The following is a 17,909-nucleotide window of genomic DNA, read 5'->3' on the forward strand; positions in this document are numbered from 1 at the left end:
CGAGCGCGGATACTTTTTTGGAAATGGGTAAAAACTTGTCCAAAATGGTTCGCTGCGCCAGTTTTTTTTGTTTTATCCCAATCTATGGCTCAAGTGGAGCATGCCCACAAAAAATGAGCCAATTCGGACTAAAATTGACGATTTGGTGACCAAAACAAAGTTCGGTGATCGAAAAAGTTAAGCCTCATCGAGCGCGGATACTTTTTTGGAAATCGGTAAAAACTTGACCAAAACGGTTCGCTGTGCCCAATTTTTTTGTTTTATCCCAATCTATGGCTCAAGTGGAGCATGCCCACAAAAAATGAGCCAATTCGGACTAAAATTGACGATTTGGTGACCAAAACAAAGTTCGGTGATCGAAAAAGTTAAGCCTCATCGAGCGCGGATACTTTTTTGGAAATCGGTAAAAACTTGACCAAAACGGTTCGCTGTGCCCAATTTTTTTGTTTTATCCCAATCTATGGCTCAAGTGGAGCATGCCCACAAAAAATGAGCCAATTCGGACTAAAATTGACGATTTGGTGACCAAAACAAAGTTCGGTGATCGAAAAAGTTAAGCCTCATCGAGCGCGGATACTTTTTTGGAAATCGGTAAAAACTTGACCAAAACGGTTCGCTGTGCCCAATTTTTTTATTTTATCCCAAATTATGGCTCAAGTGGAGCGTGCCCACAAAAAATGAGCCAATTCGGACTAAAATTGACGATTTGGTGATCAAAACAAAGTTCGGTGATCGAAAAAGTTAAGCCTCATCGAGCGCGGATACTTTTTGTAAATGACAATTTCAGCAATAACCATTGCTCCAAACACACCCCATATACTTGTAAAGGCCATTCTAATAGTTCCCCTGCTTGCGTATACTGTATATTTGATATTTGGAACTGTCTCGGAAACATCAAAACTAATTGTAAATTTTCCCTTTATTAAACTAACTTTTAAGTTAGTGCAAATCGCTCAGTTCCATTCTTTAGGCTGCACTCCGCTAACGCAGAGTGCATTCAAATAAAACTTATCAAATAGAGTTGATACTTACCTATTTAATAAGTTTATCACAACAATTAGGCTAAAAGCAATTCGCCACTGATTTTCCCAATTACCGGCCTAAACCCACTGAAGTCATGCTTCCGGTTCAATGTCCGGTTATACAGGTTCCCCGTACCCAATCCATCTGTGCTTTGTTTTGCTGCCGTTCCACTGTATTGTGGATGGTTGGAAGCAAAAAGTTTGCGCTTTTGTCATAATACACTGTTTGGCTACGAATTGCATAAATTATAACACAACCGTGGCTAAAATTGCATGTATTAAGTGACTATTTTGCAAACCGCAAGGCGGCCAGTTAAAGTAATCCTATATATGAATATAAGACTACAATACAATACTGTTGTATATAAATTCGCTCCCGCTCACGCAAATGCCTACGACCATACCATGTTGAATGCACCGGTTCTCGTCCGATCACCGAAGTTAAGCAACATTGGGCCTGGTTAGTACTTGGATGGGTGACCGCTTGGGAACACCAGGTGTTGTAGGCTTTTTCTTTTGAGTATTCAAACCTCATAGAATACTTTTATTCGATATTTACACTTTTTAGAGCCTCAAAAAGCCTCGGTGATCGAAAAAGTTAAGCCTCATCGAGCGCGGATACTTTTTTGGAAATGGGTAAAAACTTGACCAAAACGGTTCGCTGTGCCCAATTTTTTTGTTTTATCCCAATCTATGGCTCAAGTGGAGCATGCCCACAAAAAATGAGCCAATTCGGACTAAAATTGACGATTTGGTGACCAAAACAAAGTTCGGTGATCGAAAAAGTTAAGCCTCATCGAGCGCGGATACTTTTTTGGAAATCGGTAAAAACTTGACCAAAACGGTTCGCTGTGCCCAATTTTTTTGTTTTATCCCAATCTATGGCTCAAGTGGAGCATGCCCACAAAAAATGAGCCAATTCGGACTAAAATTGACGATTTGGTGACCAAAACAAAGTTCGGTGATCGAAAAAGTTAAGCCTCATCGAGCGCGGATACTTTTTTGGAAATCGGTAAAAACTTGACCAAAACGGTTCGCTGTGCCCAATTTTTTTGTTTTATCCCAATCTATGGCTCAAGTGGAGCATGCCCACAAAAAATGAGCCAATTCGGACTAAAATTGACGATTTGGTGACCAAAACAAAGTTCGGTGATCGAAAAAGTTAAGCCTCATCGAGCGCGGATACTTTTTTGGAAATCGGTAAAAACTTGACCAAAACGGTTCGCTGTGCCCAATTTTTTTATTTTATCCCAAATTATGGCTCAAGTGGAGCGTGCCCACAAAAAATGAGCCAATTCGGACTAAAATTGACGATTTGGTGATCAAAACAAAGTTCGGTGATCGAAAAAGTTAAGCCTCATCGAGCGCGGATACTTTTTGTAAATGACAATTTCAGCAATAACCATTGCTCCAAACACACCCCATATACTTGTAAAGGCCATTCTAATAGTTCCCCTGCTTGCGTATACTGTATATTTGATATTTGGAACTGTCTCGGAAACATCAAAACTAATTGTAAATTTTCCCTTTATTAAACTAACTTTTAAGTTAGTGCAAATCGCTCAGTTCCATTCTTTAGGCTGCACTCCGCTAACGCAGAGTGCATTCAAATAAAACTTATCAAATAGAGTTGATACTTACCTATTTAATAAGTTTATCACAACAATTAGGCTAAAAGCAATTCGCCACTGATTTTCCCAATTACCGGCCTAAACCCACTGAAGTCATGCTTCCGGTTCAATGTCCGGTTATACAGGTTCCCCGTACCCAATCCATCTGTGCTTTGTTTTGCTGCCGTTCCACTGTATTGTGGATGGTTGGAAGCAAAAAGTTTGCGCTTTTGTCATAATACACTGTTTGGCTACGAATTGCATAAATTATAACACAACCGTGGCTAAAATTGCATGTATTAAGTGACTATTTTGCAAACCGCAAGGCGGCCAGTTAAAGTAATCCTATATATGAATATAAGACTACAATACAATACTGTTGTATATAAATTCGCTCCCGCTCACGCAAATGCCTACGACCATACCATGTTGAATGCACCGGTTCTCGTCCGATCACCGAAGTTAAGCAACATTGGGCCTGGTTAGTACTTGGATGGGTGACCGCTTGGGAACACCAGGTGTTGTAGGCTTTTTCTTTTGAGTATTCAAACCTCATAGAATACTTTTATTCGATATTTACACTTTTTAGAGCCTCAAAAAGCCTCGGTGATCGAAAAAGTTAAGCCTCATCGAGCGCGGATACTTTTTTGGAAATGGGTAAAAACTTGTCCAAAATGGTTCGCTGTGCCAGATTTTTTTGTTTTATCCCAATCTATGGCTCAAGTGGAGCATGCCCACAAAAAATGAGCCAATTCGGACTAAAATTGACGATTTGGTGACCAAAACAAAGTTCGGTGATCGAAAAAGTTAAGCCTCATCGAGCGCGGATACTTTTTTGGAAATCGGTAAAAACTTGACCAAAACGGTTCGCTGTGCCCAATTTTTTTGTTTTATCCCAATCTATGGCTCAAGTGGAGCATGCCCACAAAAAATGAGCCAATTCGGACTAAAATTGACGATTTGGTGACCAAAACAAAGTTCGGTGATCGAAAAAGTTAAGCCTCATCGAGCGCGGATACTTTTTTGGAAATCGGTAAAAACTTGACCAAAACGGTTCGCTGTGCCCAATTTTTTTGTTTTATCCCAATCTATGGCTCAAGTGGAGCATGCCCACAAAAAATGAGCCAATTCGGACTAAAATTGACGATTTGGTGACCAAAACAAAGTTCGGTGATCGAAAAAGTTAAGCCTCATCGAGCGCGGATACTTTTTTGGAAATCGGTAAAAACTTGACCAAAACGGTTCGCTGTGCCCAATTTTTTTATTTTATCCCAAATTATGGCTCAAGTGGAGCGTGCCCACAAAAAATGAGCCAATTCGGACTAAAATTGACGATTTGGTGATCAAAACAAAGTTCGGTGATCGAAAAAGTTAAGCCTCATCGAGCGCGGATACTTTTTGTAAATGACAATTTCAGCAATAACCATTGCTCCAAACACACCCCATATACTTGTAAAGGCCATTCTAATAGTTCCCCTGCTTGCGTATACTGTATATTTGATATTTGGAACTGTCTCGGAAACATCAAAACTAATTGTAAATTTTCCCTTTATTAAACTAACTTTTAAGTTAGTGCAAATCGCTCAGTTCCATTCTTTAGGCTGCACTCCGCTAACGCAGAGTGCATTCAAATAAAACTTATCAAATAGAGTTGATACTTACCTATTTAATAAGTTTATCACAACAATTAGGCTAAAAGCAATTCGCCACTGATTTTCCCAATTACCGGCCTAAACCCACTGAAGTCATGCTTCCGGTTCAATGTCCGGTTATACAGGTTCCCCGTACCCAATCCATCTGTGCTTTGTTTTGCTGCCGTTCCACTGTATTGTGGATGGTTGGAAGCAAAAAGTTTGCGCTTTTGTCATAATACACTGTTTGGCTACGAATTGCATAAATTATAACACAACCGTGGCTAAAATTGCATGTATTAAGTGACTATTTTGCAAACCGCAAGGCGGCCAGTTAAAGTAATCCTATATATGAATATAAGACTACAATACAATACTGTTGTATATAAATTCGCTCCCGCTCACGCAAATGCCTACGACCATACCATGTTGAATGCACCGGTTCTCGTCCGATCACCGAAGTTAAGCAACATTGGGCCTGGTTAGTACTTGGATGGGTGACCGCTTGGGAACACCAGGTGTTGTAGGCTTTTTCTTTTGAGTATTCAAACCTCATAGAATACTTTTATTCGATATTTACACTTTTTAGAGCCTCAAAAAGCCTCGGTGATCGAAAAAGTTAAGCCTCATCGAGCGCGGATACTTTTTTGGAAATGGGTAAAAACTTGTCCAAAATGGTTCGCTGCGCCAGTTTTTTTTGTTTTATCCCAATCTATGGCTCAAGTGGAGCATGCCCACAAAAAATGAGCCAATTCGGACTAAAATTGACGATTTGGTGACCAAAACAAAGTTCGGTGATCGAAAAAGTTAAGCCTCATCGAGCGCGGATACTTTTTTGGAAATCGGTAAAAACTTGACCAAAACGGTTCGCTGTGCCCAATTTTTTTGTTTTATCCCAATCTATGGCTCAAGTGGAGCATGCCCACAAAAAATGAGCCAATTCGGACTAAAATTGACGATTTGGTGACCAAAACAAAGTTCGGTGATCGAAAAAGTTAAGCCTCATCGAGCGCGGATACTTTTTTGGAAATCGGTAAAAACTTGACCAAAACGGTTCGCTGTGCCCAATTTTTTTGTTTTATCCCAATCTATGGCTCAAGTGGAGCATGCCCACAAAAAATGAGCCAATTCGGACTAAAATTGACGATTTGGTGACCAAAACAAAGTTCGGTGATCGAAAAAGTTAAGCCTCATCGAGCGCGGATACTTTTTTGGAAATCGGTAAAAACTTGACCAAAACGGTTCGCTGTGCCCAATTTTTTTGTTTTATCCCAATCTATGGCTCAAGTGGAGCATGCCCACAAAAAATGAGCCAATTCGGACTAAAATTGACGATTTGGTGACCAAAACAAAGTTCGGTGATCGAAAAAGTTAAGCCTCATCGAGCGCGGATACTTTTTTGGAAATCGGTAAAAACTTGACCAAAACGGTTCGCTGTGCCCAATTTTTTTGTTTTATCCCAATCTATGGCTCAAGTGGAGCATGCCCACAAAAAATGAGCCAATTCGGACTAAAATTGACGATTTGGTGACCAAAACAAAGTTCGGTGATCGAAAAAGTTAAGCCTCATCGAGCGCGGATACTTTTTTGGAAATCGGTAAAAACTTGTGCAAAATGGTTTGCTGTGCCAGATTTTTTTATTTTATCCCAAATTATGGCTCAAGTGGAGCGTGCCCACAAAAAATGAGCCAATTCGGACTAAAATTGACGATTTGGTGATCAAAACAAAGTTCGGTGATCGAAAAAGTTAAGCCTCATCGAGCGCGGATACTTTTTGTAAATGACAATTTCAGCAATAACCATTGCTCCAAACACACCCCATATACTTGTAAAGGCCATTCTAATAGTTCCCCTGCTTGCGTATACTGTATATTTGATATTTGGAACTGTCTCGGAAACATCAAAACTAATTGTAAATTTTCCCTTTATTAAACTAACTTTTAAGTTAGTGCAAATCGCTCAGTTCCATTCTTTAGGCTGCACTCCGCTAACGCAGAGTGCATTCAAATAAAACTTATCAAATAGAGTTGATACTTACCTATTTAATAAGTTTATCACAACAATTAGGCTAAAAGCAATTCGCCACTGATTTTCCCAATTACCGGCCTAAACCCACTGAAGTCATGCTTCCGGTTCAATGTCCGGTTATACAGGTTCCCCGTACCCAATCCATCTGTGCTTTGTTTTGCTGCCGTTCCACTGTATTGTGGATGGTTGGAAGCAAAAAGTTTGCGCTTTTGTCATAATACACTGTTTGGCTACGAATTGCATAAATTATAACACAACCGTGGCTAAAATTGCATGTATTAAGTGACTATTTTGCAAACCGCAAGGCGGCCAGTTAAAGTAATCCTATATATGAATATAAGACTACAATACAATACTGTTGTATATAAATTCGCTCCCGCTCACGCAAATGCCTACGACCATACCATGTTGAATGCACCGGTTCTCGTCCGATCACCGAAGTTAAGCAACATTGGGCCTGGTTAGTACTTGGATGGGTGACCGCTTGGGAACACCAGGTGTTGTAGGCTTTTTCTTTTGAGTATTCAAACCTCATAGAATACTTTTATTCGATATTTACACTTTTTAGAGCCTCAAAAAGCCTCGGTGATCGAAAAAGTTAAGCCTCATCGAGCGCGGATACTTTTTTGGAAATGGGTAAAAACTTGTCCAAAATGGTTCGCTGCGCCAGTTTTTTTTGTTTTATCCCAATCTATGGCTCAAGTGGAGCATGCCCACAAAAAATGAGCCAATTCGGACTAAAATTGACGATTTGGTGACCAAAACAAAGTTCGGTGATCGAAAAAGTTAAGCCTCATCGAGCGCGGATACTTTTTTGGAAATCGGTAAAAACTTGACCAAAACGGTTCGCTGTGCCCAATTTTTTTGTTTTATCCCAATCTATGGCTCAAGTGGAGCATGCCCACAAAAAATGAGCCAATTCGGACTAAAATTGACGATTTGGTGACCAAAACAAAGTTCGGTGATCGAAAAAGTTAAGCCTCATCGAGCGCGGATACTTTTTTGGAAATCGGTAAAAACTTGACCAAAACGGTTCGCTGTGCCCAATTTTTTTGTTTTATCCCAATCTATGGCTCAAGTGGAGCATGCCCACAAAAAATGAGCCAATTCGGACTAAAATTGACGATTTGGTGACCAAAACAAAGTTCGGTGATCGAAAAAGTTAAGCCTCATCGAGCGCGGATACTTTTTTGGAAATCGGTAAAAACTTGACCAAAACGGTTCGCTGTGCCCAATTTTTTTATTTTATCCCAAATTATGGCTCAAGTGGAGCGTGCCCACAAAAAATGAGCCAATTCGGACTAAAATTGACGATTTGGTGATCAAAACAAAGTTCGGTGATCGAAAAAGTTAAGCCTCATCGAGCGCGGATACTTTTTGTAAATGACAATTTCAGCAATAACCATTGCTCCAAACACACCCCATATACTTGTAAAGGCCATTCTAATAGTTCCCCTGCTTGCGTATACTGTATATTTGATATTTGGAACTGTCTCGGAAACATCAAAACTAATTGTAAATTTTCCCTTTATTAAACTAACTTTTAAGTTAGTGCAAATCGCTCAGTTCCATTCTTTAGGCTGCACTCCGCTAACGCAGAGTGCATTCAAATAAAACTTATCAAATAGAGTTGATACTTACCTATTTAATAAGTTTATCACAACAATTAGGCTAAAAGCAATTCGCCACTGATTTTCCCAATTACCGGCCTAAACCCACTGAAGTCATGCTTCCGGTTCAATGTCCGGTTATACAGGTTCCCCGTACCCAATCCATCTGTGCTTTGTTTTGCTGCCGTTCCACTGTATTGTGGATGGTTGGAAGCAAAAAGTTTGCGCTTTTGTCATAATACACTGTTTGGCTACGAATTGCATAAATTATAACACAACCGTGGCTAAAATTGCATGTATTAAGTGACTATTTTGCAAACCGCAAGGCGGCCAGTTAAAGTAATCCTATATATGAATATAAGACTACAATACAATACTGTTGTATATAAATTCGCTCCCGCTCACGCAAATGCCTACGACCATACCATGTTGAATGCACCGGTTCTCGTCCGATCACCGAAGTTAAGCAACATTGGGCCTGGTTAGTACTTGGATGGGTGACCGCTTGGGAACACCAGGTGTTGTAGGCTTTTTCTTTTGAGTATTCAAACCTCATAGAATACTTTTATTCGATATTTACACTTTTTAGAGCCTCAAAAAGCCTCGGTGATCGAAAAAGTTAAGCCTCATCGAGCGCGGATACTTTTTTGGAAATGGGTAAAAACTTGTCCAAAATGGTTCGCTGTGCCAGATTTTTTTGTTTTATCCCAATCTATGGCTCAAGTGGAGCATGCCCACAAAAAATGAGCCAATTCGGACTAAAATTGACGATTTGGTGACCAAAACAAAGTTCGGTGATCGAAAAAGTTAAGCCTCATCGAGCGCGGATACTTTTTTGGAAATCGGTAAAAACTTGACCAAAACGGTTCGCTGTGCCCAATTTTTTTGTTTTATCCCAATCTATGGCTCAAGTGGAGCATGCCCACAAAAAATGAGCCAATTCGGACTAAAATTGACGATTTGGTGACCAAAACAAAGTTCGGTGATCGAAAAAGTTAAGCCTCATCGAGCGCGGATACTTTTTTGGAAATCGGTAAAAACTTGACCAAAACGGTTCGCTGTGCCCAATTTTTTTGTTTTATCCCAATCTATGGCTCAAGTGGAGCATGCCCACAAAAAATGAGCCAATTCGGACTAAAATTGACGATTTGGTGACCAAAACAAAGTTCGGTGATCGAAAAAGTTAAGCCTCATCGAGCGCGGATACTTTTTTGGAAATCGGTAAAAACTTGACCAAAACGGTTCGCTGTGCCCAATTTTTTTATTTTATCCCAAATTATGGCTCAAGTGGAGCGTGCCCACAAAAAATGAGCCAATTCGGACTAAAATTGACGATTTGGTGATCAAAACAAAGTTCGGTGATCGAAAAAGTTAAGCCTCATCGAGCGCGGATACTTTTTGTAAATGACAATTTCAGCAATAACCATTGCTCCAAACACACCCCATATACTTGTAAAGGCCATTCTAATAGTTCCCCTGCTTGCGTATACTGTATATTTGATATTTGGAACTGTCTCGGAAACATCAAAACTAATTGTAAATTTTCCCTTTATTAAACTAACTTTTAAGTTAGTGCAAATCGCTCAGTTCCATTCTTTAGGCTGCACTCCGCTAACGCAGAGTGCATTCAAATAAAACTTATCAAATAGAGTTGATACTTACCTATTTAATAAGTTTATCACAACAATTAGGCTAAAAGCAATTCGCCACTGATTTTCCCAATTACCGGCCTAAACCCACTGAAGTCATGCTTCCGGTTCAATGTCCGGTTATACAGGTTCCCCGTACCCAATCCATCTGTGCTTTGTTTTGCTGCCGTTCCACTGTATTGTGGATGGTTGGAAGCAAAAAGTTTGCGCTTTTGTCATAATACACTGTTTGGCTACGAATTGCATAAATTATAACACAACCGTGGCTAAAATTGCATGTATTAAGTGACTATTTTGCAAACCGCAAGGCGGCCAGTTAAAGTAATCCTATATATGAATATAAGACTACAATACAATACTGTTGTATATAAATTCGCTCCCGCTCACGCAAATGCCTACGACCATACCATGTTGAATGCACCGGTTCTCGTCCGATCACCGAAGTTAAGCAACATTGGGCCTGGTTAGTACTTGGATGGGTGACCGCTTGGGAACACCAGGTGTTGTAGGCTTTTTCTTTTGAGTATTCAAACCTCATAGAATACTTTTATTCGATATTTACACTTTTTAGAGCCTCAAAAAGCCTCGGTGATCGAAAAAGTTAAGCCTCATCGAGCGCGGATACTTTTTTGGAAATGGGTAAAAACTTGTCCAAAATGGTTCGCTGCGCCAGTTTTTTTTGTTTTATCCCAATCTATGGCTCAAGTGGAGCATGCCCACAAAAAATGAGCCAATTCGGACTAAAATTGACGATTTGGTGACCAAAACAAAGTTCGGTGATCGAAAAAGTTAAGCCTCATCGAGCGCGGATACTTTTTTGGAAATCGGTAAAAACTTGACCAAAACGGTTCGCTGTGCCCAATTTTTTTGTTTTATCCCAATCTATGGCTCAAGTGGAGCATGCCCACAAAAAATGAGCCAATTCGGACTAAAATTGACGATTTGGTGACCAAAACAAAGTTCGGTGATCGAAAAAGTTAAGCCTCATCGAGCGCGGATACTTTTTTGGAAATCGGTAAAAACTTGACCAAAACGGTTCGCTGTGCCCAATTTTTTTGTTTTATCCCAATCTATGGCTCAAGTGGAGCATGCCCACAAAAAATGAGCCAATTCGGACTAAAATTGACGATTTGGTGACCAAAACAAAGTTCGGTGATCGAAAAAGTTAAGCCTCATCGAGCGCGGATACTTTTTTGGAAATCGGTAAAAACTTGACCAAAACGGTTCGCTGTGCCCAATTTTTTTGTTTTATCCCAATCTATGGCTCAAGTGGAGCATGCCCACAAAAAATGAGCCAATTCGGACTAAAATTGACGATTTGGTGACCAAAACAAAGTTCGGTGATCGAAAAAGTTAAGCCTCATCGAGCGCGGATACTTTTTTGGAAATCGGTAAAAACTTGACCAAAACGGTTCGCTGTGCCCAATTTTTTTGTTTTATCCCAATCTATGGCTCAAGTGGAGCATGCCCACAAAAAATGAGCCAATTCGGACTAAAATTGACGATTTGGTGACCAAAACAAAGTTCGGTGATCGAAAAAGTTAAGCCTCATCGAGCGCGGATACTTTTTTGGAAATCGGTAAAAACTTGTGCAAAATGGTTTGCTGTGCCAGATTTTTTTATTTTATCCCAAATTATGGCTCAAGTGGAGCGTGCCCACAAAAAATGAGCCAATTCGGACTAAAATTGACGATTTGGTGATCAAAACAAAGTTCGGTGATCGAAAAAGTTAAGCCTCATCGAGCGCGGATACTTTTTGTAAATGACAATTTCAGCAATAACCATTGCTCCAAACACACCCCATATACTTGTAAAGGCCATTCTAATAGTTCCCCTGCTTGCGTATACTGTATATTTGATATTTGGAACTGTCTCGGAAACATCAAAACTAATTGTAAATTTTCCCTTTATTAAACTAACTTTTAAGTTAGTGCAAATCGCTCAGTTCCATTCTTTAGGCTGCACTCCGCTAACGCAGAGTGCATTCAAATAAAACTTATCAAATAGAGTTGATACTTACCTATTTAATAAGTTTATCACAACAATTAGGCTAAAAGCAATTCGCCACTGATTTTCCCAATTACCGGCCTAAACCCACTGAAGTCATGCTTCCGGTTCAATGTCCGGTTATACAGGTTCCCCGTACCCAATCCATCTGTGCTTTGTTTTGCTGCCGTTCCACTGTATTGTGGATGGTTGGAAGCAAAAAGTTTGCGCTTTTGTCATAATACACTGTTTGGCTACGAATTGCATAAATTATAACACAACCGTGGCTAAAATTGCATGTATTAAGTGACTATTTTGCAAACCGCAAGGCGGCCAGTTAAAGTAATCCTATATATGAATATAAGACTACAATACAATACTGTTGTATATAAATTCGCTCCCGCTCACGCAAATGCCTACGACCATACCATGTTGAATGCACCGGTTCTCGTCCGATCACCGAAGTTAAGCAACATTGGGCCTGGTTAGTACTTGGATGGGTGACCGCTTGGGAACACCAGGTGTTGTAGGCTTTTTCTTTTGAGTATTCAAACCTCATAGAATACTTTTATTCGATATTTACACTTTTTAGAGCCTCAAAAAGCCTCGGTGATCGAAAAAGTTAAGCCTCATCGAGCGCGGATACTTTTTTGGAAATGGGTAAAAACTTGTCCAAAATGGTTCGCTGCGCCAGTTTTTTTTGTTTTATCCCAATCTATGGCTCAAGTGGAGCATGCCCACAAAAAATGAGCCAATTCGGACTAAAATTGACGATTTGGTGACCAAAACAAAGTTCGGTGATCGAAAAAGTTAAGCCTCATCGAGCGCGGATACTTTTTTGGAAATCGGTAAAAACTTGACCAAAACGGTTCGCTGTGCCCAATTTTTTTGTTTTATCCCAATCTATGGCTCAAGTGGAGCATGCCCACAAAAAATGAGCCAATTCGGACTAAAATTGACGATTTGGTGACCAAAACAAAGTTCGGTGATCGAAAAAGTTAAGCCTCATCGAGCGCGGATACTTTTTTGGAAATCGGTAAAAACTTGACCAAAACGGTTCGCTGTGCCCAATTTTTTTGTTTTATCCCAATCTATGGCTCAAGTGGAGCATGCCCACAAAAAATGAGCCAATTCGGACTAAAATTGACGATTTGGTGACCAAAACAAAGTTCGGTGATCGAAAAAGTTAAGCCTCATCGAGCGCGGATACTTTTTTGGAAATCGGTAAAAACTTGACCAAAACGGTTCGCTGTGCCCAATTTTTTTATTTTATCCCAAATTATGGCTCAAGTGGAGCGTGCCCACAAAAAATGAGCCAATTCGGACTAAAATTGACGATTTGGTGATCAAAACAAAGTTCGGTGATCGAAAAAGTTAAGCCTCATCGAGCGCGGATACTTTTTGTAAATGACAATTTCAGCAATAACCATTGCTCCAAACACACCCCATATACTTGTAAAGGCCATTCTAATAGTTCCCCTGCTTGCGTATACTGTATATTTGATATTTGGAACTGTCTCGGAAACATCAAAACTAATTGTAAATTTTCCCTTTATTAAACTAACTTTTAAGTTAGTGCAAATCGCTCAGTTCCATTCTTTAGGCTGCACTCCGCTAACGCAGAGTGCATTCAAATAAAACTTATCAAATAGAGTTGATACTTACCTATTTAATAAGTTTATCACAACAATTAGGCTAAAAGCAATTCGCCACTGATTTTCCCAATTACCGGCCTAAACCCACTGAAGTCATGCTTCCGGTTCAATGTCCGGTTATACAGGTTCCCCGTACCCAATCCATCTGTGCTTTGTTTTGCTGCCGTTCCACTGTATTGTGGATGGTTGGAAGCAAAAAGTTTGCGCTTTTGTCATAATACACTGTTTGGCTACGAATTGCATAAATTATAACACAACCGTGGCTAAAATTGCATGTATTAAGTGACTATTTTGCAAACCGCAAGGCGGCCAGTTAAAGTAATCCTATATATGAATATAAGACTACAATACAATACTGTTGTATATAAATTCGCTCCCGCTCACGCAAATGCCTACGACCATACCATGTTGAATGCACCGGTTCTCGTCCGATCACCGAAGTTAAGCAACATTGGGCCTGGTTAGTACTTGGATGGGTGACCGCTTGGGAACACCAGGTGTTGTAGGCTTTTTCTTTTGAGTATTCAAACCTCATAGAATACTTTTATTCGATATTTACACTTTTTAGAGCCTCAAAAAGCCTCGGTGATCGAAAAAGTTAAGCCTCATCGAGCGCGGATACTTTTTTGGAAATGGGTAAAAACTTGTCCAAAATGGTTCGCTGCGCCAGTTTTTTTTGTTTTATCCCAATCTATGGCTCAAGTGGAGCATGCCCACAAAAAATGAGCCAATTCGGACTAAAATTGACGATTTGGTGACCAAAACAAAGTTCGGTGATCGAAAAAGTTAAGCCTCATCGAGCGCGGATACTTTTTTGGAAATCGGTAAAAACTTGACCAAAACGGTTCGCTGTGCCCAATTTTTTTGTTTTATCCCAATCTATGGCTCAAGTGGAGCATGCCCACAAAAAATGAGCCAATTCGGACTAAAATTGACGATTTGGTGACCAAAACAAAGTTCGGTGATCGAAAAAGTTAAGCCTCATCGAGCGCGGATACTTTTTTGGAAATCGGTAAAAACTTGACCAAAACGGTTCGCTGTGCCCAATTTTTTTGTTTTATCCCAATCTATGGCTCAAGTGGAGCATGCCCACAAAAAATGAGCCAATTCGGACTAAAATTGACGATTTGGTGACCAAAACAAAGTTCGGTGATCGAAAAAGTTAAGCCTCATCGAGCGCGGATACTTTTTTGGAAATCGGTAAAAACTTGACCAAAACGGTTCGCTGTGCCCAATTTTTTTATTTTATCCCAAATTATGGCTCAAGTGGAGCGTGCCCACAAAAAATGAGCCAATTCGGACTAAAATTGACGATTTGGTGATCAAAACAAAGTTCGGTGATCGAAAAAGTTAAGCCTCATCGAGCGCGGATACTTTTTGTAAATGACAATTTCAGCAATAACCATTGCTCCAAACACACCCCATATACTTGTAAAGGCCATTCTAATAGTTCCCCTGCTTGCGTATACTGTATATTTGATATTTGGAACTGTCTCGGAAACATCAAAACTAATTGTAAATTTTCCCTTTATTAAACTAACTTTTAAGTTAGTGCAAATCGCTCAGTTCCATTCTTTAGGCTGCACTCCGCTAACGCAGAGTGCATTCAAATAAAACTTATCAAATAGCTCAGTTCCATTCTTTAGGCTGCACTCCGCTAACGCAGAGTGCATTCAAATAAAACTTATCAAATAGAGTTGATACTTACCTATTTAATAAGTTTATCACAACAATTAGGCTAAAAGCAATTCGCCACTGATTTTCCCAATTACCGGCCTAAACCCACTGAAGTCATGCTTCCGGTTCAATGTCCGGTTATACAGGTTCCCCGTACCCAATCCATCTGTGCTTTGTTTTGCTGCCGTTCCACTGTATTGTGGATGGTTGGAAGCAAAAAGTTTGCGCTTTTGTCATAATACACTGTTTGGCTACGAATTGCATAAATTATAACACAACCGTGGCTAAAATTGCATGTATTAAGTGACTATTTTGCAAACCGCAAGGCGGCCAGTTAAAGTAATCCTATATATGAATATAAGACTACAATACAATACTGTTGTATATAAATTCGCTCCCGCTCACGCAAATGCCTACGACCATACCATGTTGAATGCACCGGTTCTCGTCCGATCACCGAAGTTAAGCAACATTGGGCCTGGTTAGTACTTGGATGGGTGACCGCTTGGGAACACCAGGTGTTGTAGGCTTTTTCTTTTGAGTATTCAAACCTCATAGAATACTTTTATTCGATATTTACACTTTTTAGAGCCTCAAAAAGCCTCGGTGATCGAAAAAGTTAAGCCTCATCGAGCGCGGATACTTTTTTGGAAATGGGTAAAAACTTGTCCAAAATGGTTCGCTGTGCCAGATTTTTTTGTTTTATCCCAAGTTATGACTCAAGTGGAGCATGCCCACAAAAAATGAGCCAATTCGGACTAAAATTGACGATTTGGTGACCAAAACAAAGTTCGGTGATCGAAAAAGTTAAGCCTCATCGAGCGCGGATACTTTTTTGGAAATCGGTAAAAACTTGACCAAAACGGTTCGCTGTGCCCAATTTTTTTGTTTTATCCCAATCTATGGCTCAAGTGGAGCATGCCCACAAAAAATGAGCCAATTCGGACTAAAATTGACGATTTGGTGACCAAAACAAAGTTCGGTGATCGAAAAAGTTAAGCCTCATCGAGCGCGGATACTTTTTTGGAAATCGGTAAAAACTTGACCAAAACGGTTCGCTGTGCCCAATTTTTTTATTTTATCCCAAATTATGGCTCAAGTGGAGCGTGCCCACAAAAAATGAGCCAATTCGGACTAAAATTGACGATTTGGTGATCAAAACAAAGTTCGGTGATCGAAAAAGTTAAGCCTCATCGAGCGCGGATACTTTTTGTAAATGACAATTTCAGCAATAACCATTGCTCCAAACACACCCCATATACTTGTAAAGGCCATTCTAATAGTTCCCCTGCTTGCGTATACTGTATATTTGATATTTGGAACTGTCTCGGAAACATCAAAACTAATTGTAAATTTTCCCTTTATTAAACTAACTTTTAAGTTAGTGCAAATCGCTCAGTTCCATTCTTTAGGCTGCACTCCGCTAACGCAGAGTGCATTCAAATAAAACTTATCAAATAGAGTTGATACTTACCTATTTAATAAGTTTATCACAACAATTAGGCTAAAAGCAATTCGCCACTGATTTTCCCAATTACCGGCCTAAACCCACTGAAGTCATGCTTCCGGTTCAATGTCCGGTTATACAGGTTCCCCGTACCCAATCCATCTGTGCTTTGTTTTGCTGCCGTTCCACTGTATTGTGGATGGTTGGAAGCAAAAAGTTTGCGCTTTTGTCATAATACACTGTTTGGCTACGAATTGCATAAATTATAACACAACCGTGGCTAAAATTGCATGTATTAAGTGACTATTTTGCAAACCGCAAGGCGGCCAGTTAAAGTAATCCTATATATGAATATAAGACTACAATACAATACTGTTGTATATAAATTCGCTCCCGCTCACGCAAATGCCTACGACCATACCATGTTGAATGCACCGGTTCTCGTCCGATCACCGAAGTTAAGCAACATTGGGCCTGGTTAGTACTTGGATGGGTGACCGCTTGGGAACACCAGGTGTTGTAGGCTTTTTCTTTTGAGTATTCAAACCTCATAGAATACTTTTATTCGATATTTACACTTTTTAGAGCCTCAAAAAGCCTCGGTGATCGAAAAAGTTAAGCCTCATCGAGCGCGGATACTTTTTTGGAAATGGGTAAAAACTTGTCCAAAATGGTTCGCTGTGCCAGATTTTTTTGTTTTATCCCAAGTTATGACTCAAGTGGAGCATGCCCACAAAAAATGAGCCAATTCGGACTAAAATTGACGATTTGGTGACCAAAACAAAGTTCGGTGATCGAAAAAGTTAAGCCTCATCGAGCGCGGATACTTTTTTGGAAATCGGTAAAAACTTGACCAAAACGGTTCGCTGTGCCCAATTTTTTTGTTTTATCCCAATCTATGGCTCAAGTGGAGCATGCCCACAAAAAATGAGCCAATTCGGACTAAAATTGACGATTTGGTGACCAAAACAAAGTTCGGTGATCGAAAAAGTTAAGCCTCATCGAGCGCGGATACTTTTTTGGAAATCGGTAAAAACTTGACCAAAACGGTTCGCTGTGCCCAATTTTTTTATTTTATCCCAAATTATGGCTCAAGTGGAGCGTGCCCACAAAAAATGAGCCAATTCGGACTAAAATTGACGATTTGGTGATCAAAACAAAGTTCGGTGATCGAAAAAGTTAAGCCTCATCGAGCGCGGATACTTTTTGTAAATGACAATTTCAGCAATAACCATTGCTCCAAACACACCCCATATACTTGTAAAGGCCATTCTAATAGTTCCCCTGCTTGCGTATACTGTATATTTGATATTTGGAACTGTCTCGGAAACATCAAAACTAATTGTAAATTTTCCCTTTATTAAACTAACTTTTAAGTTAGTGCAAATCGCTCAGTTCCATTCTTTAGGCTGCACTCCGCTAACGCAGAGTGCATTCAAATAAAACTTATCAAATAGAGTTGATACTTACCTATTTAATAAGTTTATCACAACAATTAGGCTAAAAGCAATTCGCCACTGATTTTCCCAATTACCGGCCTAAACCCACTGAAGTCATGCTTCCGGTTCAATGTCCGGTTATACAGGTTCCCCGT

The 17,909-nt window shown here is 39.9% G+C and overlaps 10 non-coding genes across 10 annotated transcripts; all 10 read left to right on the forward strand.

Moving 5' to 3' along the window:
- Window positions 1–1,412: 1,412 nt before the first annotated feature.
- Window positions 1,413–1,531, forward strand: LOC142357574 (5S ribosomal RNA). The gene has a single exon (XR_012761654.1). It is a non-coding gene; the product is annotated as a 5S ribosomal RNA (ribosomal RNA).
- A 1,512-nt stretch (window positions 1,532–3,043) lies between these two features.
- On the forward strand, window positions 3,044–3,162 carry LOC142357575 (5S ribosomal RNA). Its single transcript, XR_012761655.1, has one exon. It is a non-coding gene; the product is annotated as a 5S ribosomal RNA (ribosomal RNA).
- A 1,512-nt stretch (window positions 3,163–4,674) lies between these two features.
- On the forward strand, window positions 4,675–4,793 carry LOC142357576 (5S ribosomal RNA). The gene has a single exon (XR_012761656.1). It is a non-coding gene; the product is annotated as a 5S ribosomal RNA (ribosomal RNA).
- A 1,888-nt stretch (window positions 4,794–6,681) lies between these two features.
- On the forward strand, window positions 6,682–6,800 carry LOC142357577 (5S ribosomal RNA). The gene has a single exon (XR_012761657.1). It is a non-coding gene; the product is annotated as a 5S ribosomal RNA (ribosomal RNA).
- A 1,512-nt stretch (window positions 6,801–8,312) lies between these two features.
- Window positions 8,313–8,431, forward strand: LOC142357578 (5S ribosomal RNA). The gene has a single exon (XR_012761658.1). It is a non-coding gene; the product is annotated as a 5S ribosomal RNA (ribosomal RNA).
- Window positions 8,432–9,943: 1,512 nt separating this feature from the next.
- On the forward strand, window positions 9,944–10,062 carry LOC142357580 (5S ribosomal RNA). The gene has a single exon (XR_012761659.1). It is a non-coding gene; the product is annotated as a 5S ribosomal RNA (ribosomal RNA).
- Window positions 10,063–11,950: 1,888 nt separating this feature from the next.
- Window positions 11,951–12,069, forward strand: LOC142357581 (5S ribosomal RNA). The gene has a single exon (XR_012761660.1). It is a non-coding gene; the product is annotated as a 5S ribosomal RNA (ribosomal RNA).
- A 1,512-nt stretch (window positions 12,070–13,581) lies between these two features.
- Window positions 13,582–13,700, forward strand: LOC142357583 (5S ribosomal RNA). Its single transcript, XR_012761662.1, has one exon. It is a non-coding gene; the product is annotated as a 5S ribosomal RNA (ribosomal RNA).
- A 1,579-nt stretch (window positions 13,701–15,279) lies between these two features.
- On the forward strand, window positions 15,280–15,398 carry LOC142357584 (5S ribosomal RNA). Its single transcript, XR_012761663.1, has one exon. It is a non-coding gene; the product is annotated as a 5S ribosomal RNA (ribosomal RNA).
- Window positions 15,399–16,722: 1,324 nt separating this feature from the next.
- LOC142357586 (5S ribosomal RNA) lies at window positions 16,723–16,841 on the forward strand. The gene has a single exon (XR_012761664.1). It is a non-coding gene; the product is annotated as a 5S ribosomal RNA (ribosomal RNA).
- Window positions 16,842–17,909: the final 1,068 nt, after the last annotated feature.

The sequence above is a fragment of the Convolutriloba macropyga genome, unplaced genomic scaffold (assembly GCF_964194025.1).
Source record: "Convolutriloba macropyga unplaced genomic scaffold, txConMacr16.3 SCAFFOLD_996, whole genome shotgun sequence".
NCBI classification, from domain to species: Eukaryota; Metazoa; Xenacoelomorpha; order Acoela; family Convolutidae; genus Convolutriloba; species Convolutriloba macropyga.